Here is a 25,155-nt window from a genome sequence, read left to right as displayed (position 1 = left end):
GTCGGCCTTCCTTCTCGCCTGTGTCCCTGCCTCGTGGACGTAACATCGGCGAGGGCGGGACACAGGCAGGGAAGGAAGGCCGCAGGAGCTCAGCTGATCTGCCCTGCTGCGTTTTCGGCGCTGTAAGTTCAATAGCGAGGAGAGGGCCTGGCCCGGGTGGAGGGGGGCAGCAGCGGCGGATGGCGACTCCGGGTGGGGGAGCGGTAGCGGCAACCTCAGGGGGAGGGAGCGGTATCGACCTCGGCGGTTCCCTCCCCGCCCCTTGCGCAGTGTCCCTCTCTGTCCCGCCCCTGTCCATCACGTATTGACGGGGGGGCGGGACAGAGAGGGAAGGCTCTACTGCTCATTTGCGGGTGAGTACGGTCACTCGCAATTTATATGTTGATGCACGGTAGTAACCAATCCCCTATATTGAAATAAGAACTGTCAGTAGAATAGACAAAAGATGCATCAAACCCAACACCCTGTTTCCTCAGTAGGCGAATTCAGGTCACATTTACAACATTATTCCATACAGTAAGGCAAAAAAGTGGAAGTAGAGATATGCTGAGCCCTGAGGAGGGTTGCTTTATCAAACCAGTGTAGAGAAAGTACTGGATCTTTAATTTGCTGTGTTGTGGTTGTTCATGTTTATTATTTTATTTTAGTTTGTATACTACTATCCCACCTACATGCATATTCGAGAGCAGTTTACAATGCATAAGGATAATTAGAATGCAAGACAAGAGAATAAATGAAGAAATAGCTAGGTGTCTGGAACCCAACTCTTCACTAAATCTAGAATCAAATAAGGACAGTGCAATACTCACAATCAATGCAGGAGAATTAGCTTGTTTAATTTGTTCCTGGCCCTGAGATGGCTGTTTCCGTGTATTAGCCTTTAAGGGCCTTGTGGTTTTAAAATGCAATGTTGATGGTGACAAGAGCTTTACTTTCTGTGAAACCTGTTTGTACTTGGAAGACAGCCTTTTCTATTGCTGGTCCACATGTTTGGAATGCTTTCCCTGGCACATTAAGGTTGTGTAACAGTAGAACACAGTTTCATAAACTGTGAAGACACACCTCTTTGTGAAAGCATGGACTTGAAATTGTAGATCTTTATTGATGTAAAAAGAGTTTAATGTAAATCAGCTCAACTTCTGCTTGCTTTAAATGTGGTCAGTTGATGTTTCCCGGGTCATATGCTGCGGAAATACTCATCTGTACAATCTCATTGGCAATGGGTTCTGACCTTTATCACCAAGATGTAGTTCTTGTCGGTCCCCCTACAGTCAAGTCTTATGTTCAGTGTTACTCCTGAAATACAACCACGGCGGTGGAGAGCTAGTAGATTTCTTTGCTGGGACACTCTGATGATAATGAAAGTGATCCTTTCTTCATGGTTGTCCGAGAAGGCCCCCTTGGAGCAATCATGGAGAGCAGGTATGATTCATGCTCTAACTATGGAGCAGTGATGGGTGCAGAGCTTTGGACTCACCAGAGGGCCTTAAGAATCAAGCCATATGGGAACCCATTTGGTCCTACCTTGACTCATTATGCAAGAAGCAGGATCTTTAACTGTTGACAGAGTTTACTACTACTACTTATCTTTTCTATAGCGCTACTGAACGTATGCAGCGCTGTGCACTGGACATAACGAGACAGGCCCTTCTCGACAGAGCTTATAATCTAATTAGGACTGACAAACAGGACAAATAAGAGATAAGGGAATAACTAAGGTGGAAATGATAAACATGGGTACTGAACAAATGAATAAGGGTTAGGAGTTAAAAGCAGCATCAAAAAGGTGGGCTTTAGCCTGGATTTGAAGACAGCTAGAGATGGATCTTCATATACCAGCTCAGGAAGTCTTTTCCAGGCATATGGTGCAGGAAGATAAATAGAACGGAGTCTGGAGTTAGCAATGGAGTAGAAGGGTACAGATAAGAGAGATTTACTCAGGGAACAGAGTACCCTGGGAGGAGTGTAGGGAGAGATAAGAGTGGAGAGGTACTGAGGAGCAGCAGAGTGAATGCACTTGTAAGTCAATAAGAGGAGTTTGAACTGTATGCGGAAATGGATAGGGAGGCCAATGAAGTGATTTGAGAAGAGGGCTAATATGAGCATAGCGACACTGGCGGAATACAAGTCATGCAGCAGGATTTTGGTTTTTTCTTCTGTTCTTGACCAGCACCCAGAGGAACAAGGAGGGAAGTGAGGGGAGGTGGAGGGGGGTGGGACTAACCGATGAGGGAAAAAATACCAAAAAATATGCTAAGTATGTTATTTTTTTTTTGTTATCATCTGTTGTATGATTTTCTTGGAATCATTCCACTCAGTTGTACTAGTTCTGTTGGGTTTTCCTGTTAACATACTTAATAAAAATGATTTTAAGATAAATTTGGACTGAAATAATCTCATCGATTTGGGGATTTGTTTAGGATTTGCCCTGTTGCAGTGTATACTGCAAAACGTGACCCATGTCGGCATACAGCAGAATTGGCAACGAGTCTTAAGATAAATTAAACATTTAATACAAAATATTTAATATTAAAATTGAAATTATTATTATGAATACAATTATTGGAAAGTGAAAGCATTAAAGGAGTCGATGAAGAGTCCTGGTGAATCATGGTGAAGAAGCCCCATGTAAAAAGAATCATCAGCTGAGGCTCAGGTTAAAACTCATGTATCAATGAGAATGGACATTTAATTGATGTAACAGCGTTGGGGTGTTGCTGTATGTATAAGTGAGATAATGCCAACTTAAACAATGCATTGAAAATATGATGCATGTACCTTGACTGTGAGCTCTCCCTGTCATGTGTCTCTAAAATGATTACAAGCACATTTCTTACACACACTAAAGCTGACTGCAGACGATATTCAGCCCATGATGGTCAGCATTTTTATACACTACTATGAGCAGAAGTAGCCCTGGATATTCAGTACTGGGCCAGGAGGGGTCACTGGTACTGAATATTGGGGGCTATTTAAGACTTTAGTAGCTACCAAACTATTTTCAATTTGCCCTCTTCTGTTCAAAAATTGATTTAATCTATGAAAGCTTAGCAATCACATTTCACATTACAGGTAGATGTGGGATTGAAAATGTAACTTTTAATTGCCATCCTTTTATTTCAGCAGCTTATAACTTTTATGTGTTTGTGGATAGCAATTTGGATTCAGTTTTATGAAGATGATCTGTCAAAATGGATTATAGAATAGGAAATAAAGTAAAATGGAAATGTCTCCTTACTTGTGGGAAGTGGTATATTGAGAGCACATTGGATATTTGACTTGATCTCTCTCCTGGAAGACCTTCAATGATAGCAGCCAGTGTGCCAGATGTTTGGCAGTTATAATTAATGACTGGTATGTCCATTTGTGAAAATATATTCATGACAGCCTTAAATATTAAGAGTGAATGACTGTAAGAATCATAAATGTGATATCCCAGCGTGAGGTTGGGTAAGAGCTCTGAGCTATTGTTAATCTCCTCCACTGCAGAAACAAAGGCCAAGAAGTTGTAGATGTCTTCTACATGTAAACTGTAATGAGATTCAGTGTCAGATTATGTACAATAAGCAGCCAAATAAAAGAACTAGAAACATGAATTCTAACTGAAAAATGATTTGAAACCTATTTCTTCTGTCCACCAACCAAAGTCATATGTCACTCCACAATCAGTGGTCTTGAATTGGCCTTAGTAAGATTCTGCACTACAGAACTGTTATCCTCAAAAAAAGGTCAGACCAAACTGTGTTGCGTGATGTCTCTCTCAGCACATCACTAGTCTCAGATAGGATTTTATTTATTTATTTATTGCATTTGTATCCTACATTTTCCCACCTTTTTGCGGGTTCAGTGTGGCTTACAATATAAAGTATCCCATTTAACTTGAACTGCCTTGAAGCAGGGACGGAGATTTGGAAGTGTCTTAGTGTTTTCAAAGCTTGTACATAAATGCAACCTTCTCCCCAACCGCATTCCCAGGAAAGCCTCTGCTCACTCCATGCAGCATTACATGTGAACAGGGTGCATGTACATAATTTTATGAACAAATCTGGCACACAATTTTGTAAAAGCCTGTTTCCTGCATGCAAATTATTGCTTTATACACATATATGGTTTCGAAAATGACCCTCCATGGGGATAATTCTCTATAGTTTGCTAAATGTTAGCAGCTAATTAGACAAATGCATAAGTAGCAATAAAGAACATCATAAACAAACAATTGTAACTGGAAACAACATACTTCTCCTACAATTCGACTTGTCCAGTGCCTTTGACAAGGTTAATCATGAAATACTATTACATATACTAGAATACTTCGGAATAGGAGGCACAGTTCTCAAATGGTTCAAAGGATTCCTGACCACAAGATCATACCAACTAACAATGAACGCGGACAGATCACCCCCATGGTTACCTGAATGTGGAGTTCCCCAAGGATCCCCCCTCTCGCCAACCTTATTCAACCTAATGATGATACCTTTATCCAAACTACTAGCCAATCAAAACCTCAACCCCTACCTAAATGCAGATGACGTCACAATCTACATCCCGTTCAGACATGATCTAAATGAAATCACCAACGAGATCAACCAAAGCCTCCAAACAATGCACACCTGGGCAGATGCATTCCAACTAAAACTTAACGCAGAAAAAAACACAATGTCTTGTACTCACCTCACAACATAACACAAAACACTTCTCCACCATAATCACACCATATTGTTCTCTTCCTATCTCACAAAACTTGAAAATCCTTGGAGTCACCATTGACCAAAACCGCACTCTGGATGCCCACGTGAAAAACACGACGAAAAAGATGTTCTACTCCATGTGGAAACTCAAAAGAGTAAAACCTTTCTTCTCGTCTTCTGCACCCTGATACAGTCAATGGTAATAAGTCATCTGGACTACTGCAATGCACTATACATGGGTTGCAAAGAGCAGACTATCAAAAAACTCCAAACTGCTCAGAACACTGCCGCTAGACTCATATTTGGAAAATCTAAATATGAAAGCACAAAACCCTTAAGAGAGAAGCTCCACTGGCTCCCACTTAGGGAACGCATTGCGTTTAAGATCTGCACGATTGTACACAAAATCATTCATGCGGACGTCCAATTCTACATGATAAACCTTGTGGACCTACCTCCAAGAAACGCCACAAGATCATCCTGCAAATTTCTCAACCTACACTTCCCCAGCTGTAAAGGACTAAAATACAAGCAGGTGCACGCCACCACCTTTTCCTACATAAGCACGCAATTATGGAATGCATTGCCTACAGACCTGAGAACAATCGACGAAACAACTGTTTTCCGCAAATCTCTGAAGACTTATCTCTTCAACAAGGCCTACAATGAGAACCGATAGCCACACTAGTCCCTCTCACCAACCCACTCAGTTAAGAAAGCCCCCCTCCTATAATTACCCTAACCACTCCCTTCCTTCTTCTTTCTTCCCTCACTTAATTTCTACACAATACTAAATGTATCTGCTATCCTGTAATGACAATGTTTACCTACTATGTAAGCCACATTGAGCCTGAAAATAGGTGGGATAATGTGGGATACAAATGCAATAAATAAATAAATAAAATACCAACATTTTGTAATATCAATATTATAATTAAGACCCACCAAAGAAATGTGTTTTTAAAATGTTACGGAATTTCATATAGTTCCATTCTATCCGAATGTTTAATGGAAGGGAGTTCTATTCAGGAATAGTAGCTACAGAAAAGATAGTATTCGGTGCTACAATGGGGCTGAAATGGCACTTAGATACCACAGTGCACTCAAGTGCTATTCTATAACTTGGCCAGCAGAAGGAGTAGTATACAGACCCCTGATGTAGGCTTTTTGCAGAAACACAGCGCTGTGTTGGGTCTTGATGAATAAAGAATTTGTTTACTACATCTCTCAACCTTCTATCATTTTGGGGTGGAGCCCTGCTACCTCCACTACTCCTTCTGCTGGTTTCCTCTCACATAGTGACACACAGTCCTCCGCTTTTGCGGTGTCCCGTCATTCTATAACTCAGCAAAATGTGATCTAGTGCATAACTATAAAGGGGCATTGACATAGGAGGGGCAGGGGCATGTCATAGGCATTCTGACTCTATTGAATACTATTAGATAATATTCTAACAGAGATCTGGTCTTTATAGAATTCTCCTTCATGGACTAGATTCAATATATCACGCCTAAACGTTCGGTACTGAAATGAAATTCACTTAAGAGTATTCTATTAAGTACAACTTAATTTAGGCATAGTTTATAGAATAAGCCTAAATTTGGATGCAGTTATTTAGAATACTCTGAGCAACGGTCCACACGACTAAATTTAGCCACAGCCAATTACGCCAAGTAAAACCTGCTGTAAATCCAGAAACCTAAAATATGCAAGGAGCGGGTATATTCTATAATAATGCTTATAGATTTTAGAAATGCCCATGACCTGCCCGTGACCATACAAGCAGGCAAAAACAGCGACAGTGACAACAAAGATGATGCAAACAAAACGTCCAACGGACTCAAAGAGTTCACATCAGAAGCTTTATTCAAAGTATATAATGGACTCGACACAAATCGTGTTTCGGCCACAGAGGCCTGCTTCAGGAATCCCTGTGAAGTGTAAATTCATAAGTTCTCAGCACTCACTCTATAGAATTTGAAAGCAATGTCCTCGTCTCTGATATATCAATTATAGAAGCGTCTAATTCCAAACCAGCAAATATCCAGCTGTTTTTGATGCACGCTGAGGCCCCCTTGTACTGCAGAGGGTAAAAGGCTGTCTCTTTTAAAAGAAGTGACAGTACAGCAAGTGAACTACTTGCCGCATGGCTATTTAAACACCATTGCTAAAAAATGTTAATTTTAAATTTAAAAAAATTTTTTTAGCACTGGAAATGGCGCTTGCTGGGGGTGGGAGCTACCGGTAGTTCTGGATTAGCGAGCAGTAAGCCCCCACAGTTATTCTGAGAACTGCTGAGCTCTTGGGACTCAAAATACCACCAATCAACCCTACACTTGATAGGCAAAATTCTGCAGGTGAATAGATGTGGCCAGCTGGCTATCTAATAATATGTAGCTGTTTCAATGGACTCTCAATATACAATTATATGGTGACTAAATGAGTTGCCTACTATTGTATCTAGATACTACTACTACTATTTAACATTTCTATAGCGCTACAAGGCGGACGCAGCGCTGTACAAACACAGAAGAAAGACAGTCCCTGCTCAAAGAGCTTACAATCTAATAGACAAAAAGTAAAGCATTTAAATTTAAAATATTTAAGCAGTCAAGCACAAGAGAACAGTCACAGAAGGACTGAAGATGTTGAAGGGTGGTCAGTGTGATTAGGTGTAACTCTGGTTGGAGTAGTGGGAGAAGGTGATAGAAGAATAGAAATGGGTGAGGTAAAAGTAATGAGTGGATTGATATGGTGGTTATATAGGACATGTCACTCTAGGGGTAGGGTGGGCGGGATTAAGTCTAAAGCAGGAGAAGGTATTCTCTGCAGCCTATCTGTGAGATGGAAAATGCTCTCTGAAGCTACTGCTATAAGTTGTTAGTTTTCTCTCCCTGAAACAGATCCAAGCCACACCCACAAAGTTCAAACTGGCTGTGGGGAGGGTGAAGGGAGGAAATGGCAGTGCTTGATGATAAGGGGGTCAGCACTTTTATCCAGCTAGTGGCAGTATCACCTGTATTCTATAATAATGCGTATAGATTTTAGAAATGCCCATGACCTGCCCGTGACCATACAAACAGGCAAAAACAGCGACAGTGACACCAAAGATGATGCAAAGAAACCGTCCAATGGACTCAAAGAGTTCACATCAGAAGCTTTATTCAAAGTATATATTGGAATCGACACAAATCGTGTTTCGGCCACAAAGGCCTGCTTCAGGAATCCCTGTGAAGTGTAAATACATAACTTCTCAGCACTCAATCTATAGAATTTGAAAGCAATGTCCTCGTCTCTGATATATCAATTATAGAAGCACCTACTTCCAAACCAGCAAATATCCAGCTGTTTTTGATGCACGCTGAAGCCCCCTTGTACCGCAGAGGGTAAAAGGCTTTCTCTTTTAAAAGAAGTGACAGTACAGCAAGTGAACCACTTGCCACATGGCTATTTAAACACCATTGCTAAAACATTTCTAGCACTGGAAATGGCGCTTGCTGGGGGTGGGAACTACTGGTAGTTCTGGATTAGCGAGCAGTAAGCCCCCACAGTTATTCTGAGAACTGCTGAGCTCTTGGGACTCAAAATACCATCAATGAACCCTACACTTGCAGGTGAATAGATGTGGCCAGCTAGCTATCGAAAAATATGTGGCTGTTTCAATGGACTTTGAATATACAATATCTTTTAACTGCATGAAAATGAAGTCATTCTTTTCCTGTAATGAGATATGTGAATGTTATAGGGAAATCAGGGATGCATTAGGGAAGAACTTGAACAGGTCAAGAAACAGCAGTAGCCAAGTGTTGATGATATTTCATGGAATACGATGTTGGAAAACTAGTCATGGAAAAAAGTTATTTACTGGTAAAAGGAAAACATATTCTTATTAAGCAATAGACCTTTGGACAGAGAAGGTCAAGAAAAAATCAATGACAGAAGTTTGGTGACTGACAGAATTAGCCAACCATATGTACAAAGGTGGAAGTGTTTCAGAATCATATATAGTCAACATATTAAAACAATTTGGAAATGAAAAAGAGTTTTCAAACCTTTGATTTTCTAACAGGCTTTGATAAGAGAAAAATAAGTAGCATTTTTTAAAGAAGGAATTTCTGAAAGTCAAGGTGTCATTATAGTACGCTGGAGAAAATAAAAATATGTTTTAGAAAGGCAGGTGGATAACTGAGGTGGTAGGATTACAACCCTGGTGCAAATCAGACATACATTACTACTACTACTACTACTTAACATTTCTAGAGCACTACTAGGGTTACGCAGTGCTATACAGATTAACAAAAAAGGACAGTCCCTGCTTCAAGGAGTTTACAATCTAATGGGCGAAATGTCAAGTAGGGGCAGTCTAGATTTCCTGAATAGAGGTATGATGGTTACATGTGACCTTAGTGTAAGAAGAAATGAAGGAGAAAACCACAGACTGAGTGTGATTGGTCACAGTAGAAATGAGCAGACTGGATGGAACAAGAGATTCTCATCTGCTGATACTTTCTATTTCTATAAGACAAAGTATGAATTTGCAAAGAAATTACTAGCAAAATTCTAAAGGTTTCCTTTTTTGTTCCACACATTTAATTAATTTACATGTGGGTTTTTCTCATCAATTTACATAGACATTGTTGGAACACATTACATTTACTTCCCCAAATATAAGAATGTTTTTGTTGAAATTTAGGTGCTAGTTGTCAGTTTAAAGTTTCCTAAATTTAGGATCCAAAAATTCAGACAGCAAACTGCAATGAATTTTCCAAGAAAAGGTGCCTAAATGAGTTGCCTACTATTGTATCTAGAAAAGGGGGTCAGCACTGTTATCCAGCTAGTGGCAGTATCACCTGCTATCCTAATACCTTAGGACACCCTGACACTATCCGCACAAGATAGACACTTTGCTTTTTTGAAAATGGCTATATTTCCTATTCAAATTTGGGAGGTTTAGTGGAAAATGTCCATAGTCCGACTTAGATGTCATATCGAAAATGCCCCTCCTAGAGACTTAAGACTAATTGATTTGTAAAAAATTAATAGTTCTTTTTTACTTCTGTATTCAGCTGTTTCACATTTGACACTAACGGTTCTATCTTATTGTAATTGTCCAATCATGTATCCAGTTATTGTGTGTGACTCAGTTCTCTTTAAAATGATTGTTTACTGTTAATTCTTAGTTGATTGTACTCTGACAAGAATGGATTAAGCCGATTATAAATACCCTAATTAAATCAACTTAAATGCAGAGGGGTCTGTAAGGATTTCAAGACAGTATACAGATGATCAGCAGCACTTGTCCAGCTAACAGGTGGAGGAGTAGCCTAGTTGTTAGTGCAGCGGACTCTGATCCTGGGGAACTGGGTTCAATTCCCACTACAGCTCCTTGTGACTCTGGGCAAATCACTTAACCCTCCATTGCCCCAGGTACAAATAAGTACTTGTATATATGTAAACCACTTTGAATGTAGTTACAAAAACCACAGAAAGGCAGTATATCAAGCCCCATTCCCTTTCCCCTCTGTACATAAGCACTGCCACACTGGGAAAAGACCAAAGGTCCATCAAGCCCAGCACTCTGTCTCTGACAGCGGCCAATCCAGGCCCCAAGAACCTGGCAAAAAACCCCCAAATTTAATAATGATCAATGGACTATTTCTTCAGGCCCCTTTAAGGCTCTACGCGTGCCAAAATGGAGTTATCACCTGGCTACCGTGTGGCTCTTGCAGTAATTTCATTTTTGTCGTGCATCCGATACGAGCGGCTGAAAAGTAATTTTTATTTTTGGATGCACGTATCAGACGCACACCAAGTGGCATTTGGTGCACGTAGGTCTTTACCGCTCGGTTACCATGTGAGACTTTGCCACTAGGTCAGTGGCTGGTGGTAAGGTCGCAGACCTAAAATGGACGTGCGGCAATTTTGATTTTGCTGCACATCCATTTTTGGCAAAAATTTAAAAAGGCCTTTTTTACAGGCATGCTGAAAAACGGATCAGCGCGTGCCCAAAACCCCTGCCTACACTACCACAAGCCATTTTTCAGAGCGCCTTTATAAAAGGACCCCCTAACCTGGTTAATTTGAAAAGAATCCAACTAAAGTTATTATTCCCCCAGTTAGTGACTGTGCATTGTAAAATTCATAAACATAACCCCAATAGGAACAAGCTAAACAATTTTACTTACAATCTATTATCAAGCAAGTTAGGGGGATCTGTGAAGTTAAACCGTTCAGTTATATACAAACTGTTCAGATTTACTATTCCTCCGATTATGATATCCCCATTCCTGTGATATCCTGGTGATGTCAACAAATCCTGCCCTAATGAACACAAACACTCAGCGAACCTCCAAAGGCCATGAAAAAGCATGAAAAAAAGCAGAAGAGAATGAGCTTGCATCTTCAAAACTGACTGTACTTAATTTGTCGGCTTGGGAGATGTTAAGAGGTTCTTGCTGATCCCACACAAATGCTGTTTAAATCACTTACATTAAAAAAAACAGCATTAAAAAACAGTCATATTTTCTCACTGGAAATAGGTATATAAGCAATGAAACAGATATGAAATTATTGAGGGGAGAGGTCATTAAGCTGAACTTGAATCCAATTTTCTTGCTAAGATACAGGAGCTTTATAGTGTCGTTCTCTTAGAGTTTACTCTCATGGGAAACCTGCTCTAGTTCTGTGTATTTAATATTAAATATAGCTTGCTGCTGTCTTTTTTTTTAACTAAAGCTCAACTTATATTAACAAACAGACAAACATCAATCTAGCAGAAATGTGTGGAGATTTGTATAGTAACTGGAGTGGAGGAGTAGCCTAATGGCTAGTGCAGTGGGCTTTGATTCTGGCAACCTGGGTTCAGTTCCCACTACAGCTCCTTGCGACCTTGGCCAAGTCACTGAGAGGTCCTTTTACTAAGCTGCTTAGGTACCTATGCGTGCCCAACCCACGTCAATTTGGAACTACCACGTGGCCCAGGAGGGAATTTCATTTTTTACGTGTGTCCTCTACACACGCTTGAAATTTTCCGGTGCGCAGCGCTAACCAGGCGGTAATGGGCAGTGTACGCTCACTGATGATTACCAGCCAGTTAACAAGTGAGACTTTAGCGCTAAGTCAGTGGGTGGCGGTAAGGTCTCAGGCTCAAAATGGACGAGCGCCAATTTTTATTTTGCCGCAGGTCCATTTTTAGCCAAAAATGGTTTTTTTGCAGGTGCACTCAAAAATGGACCTGCGCACGTCCAATACACGCATCTACACCAGTGCAGGCCATTTTTCAGCGCACCTTAGTAAGAAGACCCCTTAATCTTCCATTGTCCCAGGTATAAAAACTGAGGGCCCTGTTTATTAAGCAACGGTAAGGGCGATCTAGCATTTTTAGCACGCAATAAACTTTAGAGACACCCATATATTTTTATGGGCATCTCTAGCGTTAAGCGCGTGCCAATTTTAGCACATACTAAAAACGCTAGTACATCTTAGTAAACATTAGATTAGAGCCCTTAGATTGTGAGCCCTCTAGGGACAGAGAACGTACCTGCATATAATGTGTACAGCACTGTGTACATCTAGTAGTGTTATAGAAATGATTAGTAGTAGATGTAGCTGAGGACATTGCATATTTGGGAAGTGTTTTTCAAGTTGGAAAAAGGAACTTATATTAAGCCTATTTACAAACACAACACAGTCCCACTTACTTATATATCTATACAAAAAAGAAGAAGGAAGCAACCACTCAAAGTGGAGGAACACTGAATCCCTATGAACGTCAACAAAACGATTCCAAAGAGTAGGGTAGGCTGGCTCTTGTAAAAAACTGCAAAAGTTGACAGGAAAGTTTCTCTACTTTCCTTTTGGCTTATGCTGCCATATGTTGAAAGTGATGGTTTTATACCTTGAACAACCATAAGTTGCTTTCTGTTGCATTTGGTTTTAGAAATACCATTTACCTTTGCATAACCTACACCGTAAGATTCCTGAAGCAGGCGCTTTGGAGTCGAAACACGGCAGCTGTGTCGAGTCGTTTGGTGACTTTTTTATTGCATAAGTTACATCACTGGTGTTTGCCAGTCAGACGTTGTTTGCATTATTTCACTCCTTACTCACTGGAGGATTACAGAGAGGTTCGACAGCAAGGATCTTGACATTACTTTTAAGTTAAGTTTTATCGTTAGAACATAAAAGATCCACTTGACTGCCGAGCCAGGCCATTTTTGCCAAAACACAGCCATGTTGGGTCAACTGTATGTTTCTCTAAATTAAAGTCTTCTTGGCATCCTCATTGAATCTACCACACTTTTTTGTTTGCTACTCACGTTTGTGTGAGGGATTTTTCCTCCTTTTATTGTTGTTCGACTTTTAATAAAGATCATATTTTTTCAGCCAGCATCTCCCTTTCTGTTTTTTGGAATCTAAAAAAAGAAGTAAACATTCCCCCAAATGGTATGGGAAATGACACAAAAACAAAATTTTCCAGCTGCCCATCCCAATAAATGACCCCTTTGGTCTCAAGTCTATGGAAACTAGGAAAATGCAATTAATCATTTGGGAGATCAGAATCTATTAGTTATATGAACCCTAATTTTATACGTTTGTGCATTCAATTTAACACTTAGCAGGCAAAATTACTCATGCAAGTTATAGTATAGTGTCAGTTACATTTGAAAATTAATTGTTTATCTACTAATTCTTGGCTATAATTGATGTTGGTTAACGTTAATTGGCACTTACATGTGTAACTGCCACTAGTTAGTATTCTATAAATTGTGCGCTCAAAATCTATCACAACACCTGCAGAGGGGTATGAACCTGGTAGGGCTGTGGGTGGGTCAGGGGAGTGCGTACAGTAGCGCACACAACTTAAAGAATACTGGCATTTTCATGCCTAATTGCCTATAGGTAGGAACGAGCATTTACACCAGCTGTTGACCATGAATTCAGACTTAAACTAGTATTCTATAATATATTTATTTACTTATGTGATATTTGCTATACAGCTTTAGCTAACACGTAGGGAGAAGCGATGCACAGAATAAAATATAAATAAAATGAACTACAGTATAAAAATAGGAATGTCAAACATTTATCCCAGCAAACAAATACAGGGTGTCAAACATATTCTAATCTGTCTCAATTTCCATAGGAATGCTGGGAAAGCCATTATTTAACTGCAGTACTAAAATGGTTAAAACATAATTCACAGAAAAGAGTTCTAGAGTGTCTGATGGATTCAAACTGAGCTAAGCTACCTATGGCCCAGGTAGAACATGAAATGGCCACTGAGCAATCTCAAAATACTTGTCAGAATGTATGGGATAGTCAAGGAAGAGAAGCTCTGTGGGACCTATGACATTTTCCTTACTAGCCAGGAAGTGACATTCTCCCCACTGATCAGGAAATAACATCCAGGTTCCTCCAGGTACTCTCCTCTCCCCTCTATCCTAGATTTCCAAGAGTGGAACTGTCACTAATTACTTCATAGAAATTGTTCACTCCCACAGTCAAGCTAGAGAGTCCCTTTTTCCATTAGGGTGTGTAGTTCTCTAAACAATGCTTTGGTTGTCACGATTGTGGCCATGTCTCATGCGCTCAGTCATTTCGCCACCTGGTGGTTAGGCCTGGTGGCTGCGGCGGGCTGTCTGGTTGTTGTTCCCCCTGTTCCAGAAGTCATGCCGGTCCGGTCAGGATCTTCCAGACTGGCTTGGGACTTTTGGAACTTAGCAGCACCCTTACCTGGTGAACTCCCTTGTCGGTTGCCTTTATGAACCACCTGGATACTTTCTACTTTGCCTTGGCAACAGAGGTCATCTGATGAGCTTCTCGTCGGTGAGAGTTGTTGCAGTGCTTCCTGATTTCCTTATCCTGTGGTGGACCGGCCCTGTTTGTTTCCCTGGTTTACTTCTTTGCTTGCTGCCTTCCCCGACTTCTGCTGGTATCCCGACTACTCTCTGCTCGCTGTCTGCCTTGACTTCTGCTGGTATCCAGACTACTCTCTGCTCACTGCCTGCCCTGACTTCTGCTGGTATCCAGACTACTCTCTGCTTGCTGTCTGCCCTGACTTCTGCTGGTATCCAGACTACTCTCTGCTCACTGCCTGCCCTGACTTCTGCTGGTATCCAGACTACTCTCTGCCCGCTGCCTGCCCTGACTTCTGCTGGTATCCTGATTACTTCTCTGGCTTGCTGCCTGCCCCAGACTCGGTGTGTTTCCTGGTTTACTTCTCCTGCTCGCTGCCTGCCCAAGACTCGGCGTGTTTCCTGGTTTATTTCTACTGCTTGCTGCCCGCCTAAGACTCTGTTTGGTTTCCTGGAAGCCTCTACTGTGTCCTGCCCTGCCTGTTCCAGATTGCTCTACTCCAGCTGCAGCTTCAGTCCGGCTACTCCAGTCCTGGTTGTATCAGATTGTCTGTGTTCTGCCTTGTCTCTTGTTTTGGGGTGATTCTCCTGCCACTGCCACTCCTCGGCAGCGGCCCAAGGGCTCACGTATCCTCACTAACGTGACATTGGTCCTCTTTTCTGGTCAGTGATAAAAAGGCACTTACATTTCTAGTTCATCTCCTCAGTGGCGTTCCTGGGGGGGGGGGCAGTGGGGGCAGTCTGCCCCGGGTGCACGCCGCTGGGGGGCAGTGCCGCGTGCGCCTGTCCGTCGTTCGTTCCATCTCCCTCTGCCCCGGAACAGGTGCGCGCGGCACCCCCCCCCCCAGCGGCGTGCACCCAGGTGGGGGGTTCTTTCGCGCATGGGGGGGGGGGGGGGGGGGGGGGGCGCTGCACCTGCGATCTGCCCCGGGTGTCAGCCCCCCTAGGAAAGCCACTGCATCTCCTTTCCTTCTCTCTATGAGAAGGAAGGAAAAGAGCCATGACCTTTATTATAGATTGGGGAAACAAACATATGCATATCAGTTCAGGTTCCTGCATTCATTTCTTTCCTCCCCCAACGGGGTCAGTCAAACTTTCCCTGTTTCCTGGCAGGTTTTTAAACAAAGTCATTCAATGGTTTTGTTTGAAACAAAAAGAAAACTCTTCTTGTGTTTTCCCCAATGTAAATTACTGCAGTTCATAGTCTTTCAAAAACAAAAAACATTTTGTAACAAGACTTCTAGGGTTTTTCTTAATTTGAACAAACAAATTATTCACAAGAAAAGGCGTTTGAGCCCTTCTCCTAGTAAACCCAAGGCTTAAACACTGGCAGACCCTAAACCATCTACTCTCAATCCAGCAGTTTATACTGCATTGGGACCCACCCCACTCTGCCAGCAAACCAAAACTTAAAAAAAAACAAAGGTGTAACTTATTTCTTCATAGGTTATTCACTCAATTCCTTTCTCTGAAGCACTGCTTAACACTACCTTTATAGGAATTGAAGCACTGCTTAACACTACCTTTATAGGAAGTTAAATGTTTTGAACTTCCATCCTCTCCTCTGGGCTTTGGGCATCTGGTACACCTTTATCATAGCCTTGAGCCTCCTCTGTTCTGGTATACTCCTGGACCTTCATGGGCTCACTCACCCCTCTCCTTTCTTCTGCTTCAATGTGAGTCTTCATACACCCCCCTAGGAAGCCTCTCCCCCACTTGGCGGTACCACAAGGGTTTTTTCTGGATTATTCCACCCCCTTCGGTCATCCCTTCCTCCTCCTGGCATAAGTGAGTCCCAGTGCCCTCTGCTGGGGAAACCCTTCATGTCACTGAATTTTCTTCACTAACCTTTTCCCTTGAAATAAGAGGGAAAGGGGGTGGGCCCACAGAGGTTTCTCCTTTTGCTCCAGTTTCTTTCTTACAGACCCCATCTGAAAAGCCAGAAATGTGAGGAGCAAAATCTTTAAATTTTAGTTGATATTCAACTGGGAGCCAGTGATGGCTTTTAAGCAAAGGAGTGATATGATCAAAATTGTGTGAGTGGCAAAATTCAAGGATAACTGTATTCTGCAAAGTCTGTATCTTCTTCATGGTTTACCCATTTAATCCCGGTGTCTAACTTACTACTACTACTACTATAAATCATTTCTATAGCGCTACCAGTCGTATGCAGCACTTCACAATTGAACATGAAGAAAAGACTTAAGTGTCTTTTTAAGAATTACCCCCATGATATCTTGCAAGACAGATCAGGATCAATAGTATACTTCAATCTTAAGAAATAGTAGCATAGTCACATAGTAGATGGCGACACGTAATGACCTGTATGGTCCATCCAGTCTGCCCAAAAAAGAAAAACTCATAGCATAAGATAGAATGTAAAAATACATATGTATACTTGATCTTGATTTGTCCTTAACATTTTCTGGGCACAGACTGTAGAAGTCTGCTCAGCACTGGCATTGTTCTCCAACTATTGAAACTGTCATCAAAACCCCACTGCCGCCCATCCAAATCCATCCAGCCATGATTGGACACAGACTGTAGAAGTCTCCCCAGCACTGGCTCTGCTTTCCAACCACTGAAGTTGCCACCCATATACTGCCAAGTTTGTCTGATTGTATTCTCTCTCTATACAGGACTCCCCTATCTCCATACCACACTCTCCTGAACTCTAATATCAAACCCATCTCCACCACCTCCCGAAGAAGGGTACCCCAGGCATCCACCACCCTATTCATTTAAATTTACCTCCCGACGTCAGTTCCCCTGCAACCTCAATCTATGTCTCCCAGTTCTACTGACCTCCTGTCTCTGGAAAAGGTTTGTAGATTAATACCTTTCAAACATTTGAATATCTGCACCACATCACCCCTATCTTTCACCACCTCTAGGGCACACATCCTAAGGTCCCCAAGTCTCTCCCCAAATGCCACACAGTGCAAACCCCATATCATTCCCGTTGCCCCTCTCTGAACCACCTGAAGGAGAGAGACACTGCATTGTGTGTGTGTGTGTGGGGGGGGGAGGGGGGTCAAGGAGTGACACAGGTGCTGCATCAGGGGGGGGCAAGGAGGGAGATAGGTGCTGGACAGGAAGGTCAGGTAGGGAAGAGAGAGATCTAATAAATAGGTTGAGGAACAGATGGAAAGAGATGGAAATAGGAGGGCAAGACAGGAGAGGTGCCAGGACCTGCAGGGAAAGAAGGAAGGAGGTGCTGGTCCTTCACAGGAGATACAGAGTAGGAATGAGGGAAGAGAAAGAAACACTAGCTGGACCACTGGGGGGGGGGGGGGGCAGAGGGAGAGTTGCTGGCCAGGAGAGACAGGAGGGAAGGAAGAGAGAGAGTGAGAAAGAGAGAGAGATGCTGGCATTTGGGGGGGGGGGGAGAACTAGGGGCACAGAAGAGTTTTGTTTGACAGAGTAAGAATAGAGACACAGAGCTGGGAGATGGTCAACCTGGTGGGAAGACAGGTGTGATGCTGGGTCAGATAGATAGAGATTCAGAAAGAAGATGGATGGTGGACATGGAGAGAAAGGAAGTGCCAAATGGATGAGGAGACTGGCAAGACAGTTAAGAGAAGAAAGTGGAAAGCAGAAACCAGAGCCTAGACCCAAAACAATAAGAAAAATAAAATGACCAGACAGCAAAGGTAGAAAAAAGAATTTTATTTTCTATTTATTGATTGGAATATGTCAGTTTTTCGAATGTGCATCTGCCAGAACTAATTTTAGACATGGCTGGGGACCGTGAGAAGAATCTCACTCATTGGCTTCAATCTTCAACATTGCGATGGTAAATCTCCAGTATTGGGATGGGACTCCCTTGGAATCTCTGAGAGTACCGGTGTGCGACTAGGAAAAGAGTGGCTGAGGGAAAGGGTGGTGGAGAGAACAGACATGAAAGGGAGAAAAGGATGAGAAGTGAAGGAGGGAGTGAGAATTGAAGAAAGTGAGATGAGAGAAACCATGGAGATTCAAATATACATGAAAAAGAAAGAAATTATGATGGCATGGGAAGAAGACTGAAAGAGAATCCTTAAAAGAAGGAATGTGAGGACAGAGAGAAAACCAAGAACAATTAGAGGTAGAAGACTGAAGTTAAATTTCAGACACAAAGTTTTTAGTAAAGATTTTTGTGCCAGCTGAGCTGGATCAAGGATTGGCAATAGGTGTATTTTGCCCTTCTCCTCCAACCCTGTAGTCATCAGAATTAGTATGTTGTTATACTGGAAAGACATGGAGGAGCAGGAGGGGGCTGTGCCAGTATTTGATGCCATAGTCTGAAAAACATCTAAAATTGCTTCTCTTTGTCAACTGTGAAATAGAGAGACCTATGACTGAGTCTCAGATTGAAAGGGGAATAGAGAGTAATACCATCTCCCTTTTTTCACAAAAAGAAACCGGTGATTTCCTCATTACATCTTATGGGAGACAATGGTGTTGGCCAAAGTGGCCTCATTATATTGTATTGTCCCAAATATCATGACAGCAGCAGTAAGAGATTACAGGAGAGATGGGTGGAGTTTGGAAAGGGGTAAGGGCAGTGGCGGACTAACAGTGATCAGGGCCCCTGGCAGTAAGGGTTATTGGAGGGCCCCCAGCCACTGCCCATCACCCCTACCACCACAGTGCTGCCACTGACCTGCTACCACCCCCTATTTTTTAGCATCTTTAAAGTATCCAAAAGATCTACTGAACAAGCACCGTATAAAGATTTAGAAACCAAAAAAACAAACATAAAACTTTGAAATAAATTCTAGCCTGAACCGGCAACCAATGCATCTTAGCCAGTAGAGAACAGACTCTCTCATACCGAGAACTGCAGCAGAATTACCATAATCGATCAGTGTTAGGACTTACAGTTGAGCAATTACTCTGAAATGATCATTTAAAAAATATGACCATAATAGTCGTAATTGTTTAAGTTTAAAATATGCTTTACATACTACATTTTTATCTGTGAGTCCATCAAAAGTGAGGAGTCAAGAGTCATACCTAAGAATCTGGACTCCTGATCCACCCTATGAGAATGCCCATTTTCTAGAACAATAAAAATCCATAGCAAACCAAAGAATCTTTGTTTTATCCTTATTTAATTTAAGTCGCATATTTCTAGACCAGGCTACAATATTTTTAATATAAATGTTTATCTTTGAGTAAAAGCCGTCAACAACTGAATCTACTGGAACTAAAAGGAAAATGTCATCAGCGTAGGACCACAACCTTGCATCAGGACCAAAAGATAATCTTCCCAATGTGCTCATGTAAAGATTGTACAATAGAGGAGAAATGGGAGAGCCCTGAGACACACCACAAGGTGAAGACCAAGGAGCTGAAAAAGAACCCTCATTTAATACTATATATTGTCTTTGTGTTAAAAATAATTTGAACCAAGTGAAAGCTAAATCTACCACACCAAAATCAGACACTAGGAGTGGAGAAGTGGCCTAATGGTTAGTGTAGCAGGTTGCATACCTGGGGAATTGGGTTTGATTCCTGCTGCTACCTGATGTCCAGCAGTGGGTTGAGAACTAGGTGAACCACATTCAATTCCCTCTACAGCTCTACGTGACCCTGAGAAAGTCACTTAGCCCTCCATTGCTCCAGGTACAACAGTAGTACAATGTACTACCTGGTCTGTGAGCAGACCCAGTGTCTGTAAAGTAAATGTAAAGTGAAGTTCTAAACCACTTAGGTCTGAGCAGTAAATAAATGCTCAAAATGAAATGGATAGTAATGCCTGGTTCACTGTGTTGAAAGCTACAGAGATGTCAAATTGTAGAAGCAAAATATTACTGCCTCAACAGAGAACCTTCTTCACCTCAGAGATCAATGATAATAGCAAAGTCTCAGTACTATGAAGGGGTCTAATCTCATGTTGGGAATTATGTAGTAATTTGAAACTCTCACTATAAGGTTGTTTTGACTGAAACCTGCTTAAGTGTTTTGACTGAAACCTGCTTAAGGAGAGAAGTCTGTTCTCTTTTGGGTTAGACCTGTTTGCAGTGGGGAAACCCTGACTGTTGGGGGAGGTTGCTTGAAGAGTTACAAGCCTGGTTCCCCCAAGCTACACCCTGATTATTTTGGAAGGACTATGTGGAACCTGAAAGAATTGTTTGGGCCGGAGGGGTAAACCCTGCTTGGAGGCAAGTACTGATTTTGCTACCGACTTTGAAAAGGAGGGATTTTCAAAGGACGGTTGCAGCCCTTCAAGAAAGGGGCAGAGCCTTTGTGTTTGCTGGCATGTACACTAAGAGAGGCAGAACAGCCCTGCTGGGAAAGCCCTAACCCAGGGCTCTGGACTGAAGTGTTTGTCATTAACTTGAAAAATAAAAGAATATTTTAAAGTATCCACTGGTGGCAATTTGTGGAGATCTGTCTATTCAGGGGAGGCGGCTTCCTCCCCCCACATACTGGAACAGCGGGCCCGTTTACAATATTCAGGAGCAATAAGATCGATAACTGATGAGGTCATAGAATTTCAAGTCAAAAATAAAACTTCAAAACTAGTTTCAGAAATATCTAAAAATGGAATTACTGAAGACCAATCAAATAATTTGTCTATTTTATTTCTATCCATTTCGGTCTTACGAACAGGAGTTTGAATTGATTTAGAAGAAAAATAATTCACAGTAAATGAACAACTGTAATGGTCTGACCATAATACTGGTTCCCAGTTACAAAAAGTCAACAAAAAGGGATAGTGTGCACCTACCAGATCCAACATATGACTTTTTTCATGTGAATCTTTGAAGCATCTGCTTTTAGAAGCAACATGAGTTTTATTCAGTCAAGACAATTTTTAATGTGACCCATGATACAATCTGCTCTGGTGTTAAAGATGGATCATACTTTGAGCACATTTTGTAAACAAATCAAAGCCTCAGGCCAAGTCTTATCACATATATATAATCATCTGAGATGAATTCAGCCACATCTGCTCCATGGTCTGCCTCCTGTGGGGTACCCAAATGTTCTCCACTTGCACCACATTCTTCACATTGATCTAAAAACATTTTTCACATTATGATGTCCGTAGCACTAGAGATGCATTTGAGCTATCTGGTAAGATATCAGGGCTGATATAAAACCAGCTATGACCATCATTTTGCTGACTGCCACCAGTGTTAATGTTGGTCCGTCCCTCCCGCCTGGGTGCAATATAAGAGAAAAAGTGAGCTCCAGTTCGCCAGATGTTTGTAGTCGTGGCAGCTTTACCAGAACTCAGTACCCAGGGGTGAGGTAGAGACAACAAAAACTAACCTCTTCTCCTACTTCTGAAGCGGGAGAGGAATTTAAACTAATTTCAAGATTTTCCCAGTGTCAAGAACAAGAAACACCAACACCATAAGAGAAGAAATTTAATTATTTATTTAATATAACATTCTGGAATTTAAATCAAACAGTGTATAAAGTTTGCAATGTAAATTATGAGATCAACTTTCTTTCTCTTTTCTACCACAGGTTACTCTCCCACGTCACCCAAAATCAGATAAGTATACCCACTTTTGTATTTATTCTTTCCTATCACTCCAAATTTCTTTTCAGGAATTTATTATATATATAAGGATTTTGATCCTTTGTGTGTCCTTTGTGTCTTACAGGATTTCCACCCCCACCTTCCTGGATCCAGGTAAGTACTACTCCCTTCCTTTTATTTTACCCTCTCCCTTTCCTCTTTCAAATGTCCCAGTCTTTAGTGTGCTACAATGCAGTCTCTCTCTTACGCTTCTTTTACTAAGTCGCTGGTCTTTCTTGCGTGGGGGCCCGTGTTCTCAGTTGTACAACTTCTCCGGCTTGTCTTCGTCCTGAACCTCACCCTTAACAACCAAAAAGGAAGCAATACCCTCTCTCCCTTTCAAGGACTCCCACTAAATGACATTACTTTATAACTCTATCAAAACTTTGGAAATATTTAACCTTAAAACAAATATAAATATAATTCCCTAGTTTAAAAAAACCTAACCTTATTTTTATGAACCCTAGACTAAAAAAGGAGTGATCAGGTGACAAACAGGAACCCACTCAACACCCAACAATCACCCCCCCCCCCCTAAGTAATCCCAATGATCACACTTAACTCTATATATACAAATTTTACACAACCAGCATTTATCCACCCTTCTTCACCAACTCACTCATAACTCACTTCTTTCAGCCAAATTATTCACTTTTCCAACCACTCACCCTTTAACCACCTATCACCACCAGCCACACCAAAACACAACCTCTCCTCACCAGATCCCAACTCCTTCTCCCAATCGCCAGCGACTCCGTATCCAAGGATACGGAGCTTTCGGCTGGATTCCGGGAACCCCTCAGCCAATCATCTGCTGCTCTCAAAATTCTAAGTTTCACTGCTGACCGGCGGAATCTTGATCAGCAGTGCAAAATCTCCATTTTTTTCCATTATTCCCCATAGGAAATAATGAAACATCTAAAAAATGAAACAAAAACACCCTCAAACCTAAACTTCATTACCCCCCAAATTTCCAAAATAATAAAACTTTCCCTTCCCTATTAACCTATATTTTCCAAATTTAAAAATACCCAAATTTTCCACCCATCCCACTAAGTGGAGTGGAGGAGTGGCCTAGTGGTTAGGGTGATGGATTTTGATAGTGGGGAACTGAGTTTGATTTCTGGCACAGGCAGCTCCTTGTGACTCCAGGCAAGTCACTTAACCCTCCATTGCCCGCCGCGTTGAGACTGCCATGAGTGGGAAAGCGCGAGGTACAAATGTAACAAAAAATAATCCCTCTCAGAAACCCCTTTAAAAATCCCAAAATAATTTTAAAAATATCCCAAAAATTCAAACTCCTCCCTTTAAACCTACCCCATCGAATTTAACAATTTAAGCCTTTAACAACCACGTAAACTCAACCCCCTCCTTCAAAACCCCTTAAAAATATTAAAATTTTAAAATCCAATTCGGCAGAAAAATTCAAAAAAATTCCCCAACCCCAAATCCAAAAACCAAATTTAAATAACTTAAAACCCTGATTTTTTAAAAAATAAAAAACGCAATTTCCGCAATTTAAAATTAAATTAATTAAAATTTCATCTCATGCGACCCCTTACCTGAAAGCTGAATTTTCCCTTACGCAAAGACCCCCACTGGTTCCGGTCCCGGTCCTCCGGTTTCCAAAACGGAGCCAAAACAAAAAAAACCTTCCATGTCCGGGCCCAAAATTTAGCCCCAGGCTTCGGCCTATACGGAGCTTTTTTGCGAATGCGTGTCGCCGATTCGTGCAAGTGACGCGCCCCCGTTGGAATGCATCCGCACGTTTCTTCTTCATCGGCCATCTTACCTTTGCTGACCTCCACGCCTCATCCAGCCCACAGGCAGAACCGCCCAAAAACAGGCCTGAATAGCTCACTCTGTCCAGGGACGTGCTCTAATATCCCCAGACACACGCCACTGCCTCTCGCTCTCCCCACCGGCCCCGCAAGGATGCCCAGCACTCCCGGAAGGCTACCAACAGCCTAAATCGGCCCAAACACGGGTCCGACAACCACGGGAGCGCCTGATTCACTTTGCAAGGCCCGGGGATATTCCCCACCAACCCCGAGCCACGGAAGCGACAGCGCTTCTTCCCACTGGCCGAAACAGTCCCAAACTTGCTCTCCTCTTCCTTTCTTCACTGGGAATGCCAGAGCATCCCGGACTTCTACTGACCACCTCCCTCTAGAACCGGCCTTACAGGGGCCCCCTAAAACCAGCCATCTCACCCAAAAACCGCCCAAAACGGCACTGAAAAGCTCCTCCAGCGCTTCCCCTTGTAAAAGAAAAATAAAATAATTAGCGCTACCCTCCACAGCGCATGTACCACCAGCAACCTCGTCCCAACACCCTGAAGATGACCCCAAGCCCCACACAGGACCCCAGGTAAGTAATTAATTTTTCTTCCCGTTTTTAACCCCCTGTTACATTTGCCCGGTCTTAAAATCAATATTGTCCCCAATATTACTTCTTTCTCCCCTCCCACCCAAACACTTCCACTACTACCACATTCCCCCTTCCCACATTCAAACAGCCACTATCAGCCAGCCACCCTATAACACCATTCATTTCCGGATTGCTCCTCTACTTTAAAACAAAATTCTCGCTCAAGAATGAAGAACATATCCCCTTGTTAGGCCTACTAGAACTTCTTACATGTCACGATTTCCCACCCTCTGACTCAGCAGGAGTGATCATTATTTCCGTACAAATAGTGTACCAACTACATTTTTTGATTCCAACTCAGGAGCTGTCCCAAGTCAATTCTCAGCTCTACAGCAACATTCTGTACTTGACCATCTTCAGACATATCATCATCAAAGACATATTTTTTCACCAAATCCCTATGAATTACTTTTTCTCCACATGTTTCATTTCTTATCCTTAACACATTGTCAGTATCCCCAAGTATTTCCATGACCAGATACTGTTGATGTTCCCAAATGTCTTGAATTTTATGACGTCCCGGGAACCTCTGCCTCCTCAACAAAACCCAATCTCCCATTTGAAGAGGATTCACGTCATACTTCCGATCATAGTACCTTCTCATCTTTTCATTTTGCTGTTCTTCTGCTTTCCGGGCTAAGTGTTGAGCGTATTCCAT

At 42.0% G+C, this 25,155-nt stretch overlaps 1 pseudogene; it reads right to left on the bottom strand.

Annotated features, from left to right (window-relative positions):
* LOC115464389 overlaps nt 1-25,155 on the bottom strand; it is a 91,434-nt pseudogene extending 66,279 nt beyond the window's left edge.

This window comes from Microcaecilia unicolor, chromosome 3 (assembly GCF_901765095.1).
Source record: "Microcaecilia unicolor chromosome 3, aMicUni1.1, whole genome shotgun sequence".
Classification (NCBI taxonomy): Eukaryota; Metazoa; Chordata; class Amphibia; order Gymnophiona; family Siphonopidae; genus Microcaecilia; species Microcaecilia unicolor.
This window is presented reverse-complemented; position numbering and strand designations above follow the sequence as displayed.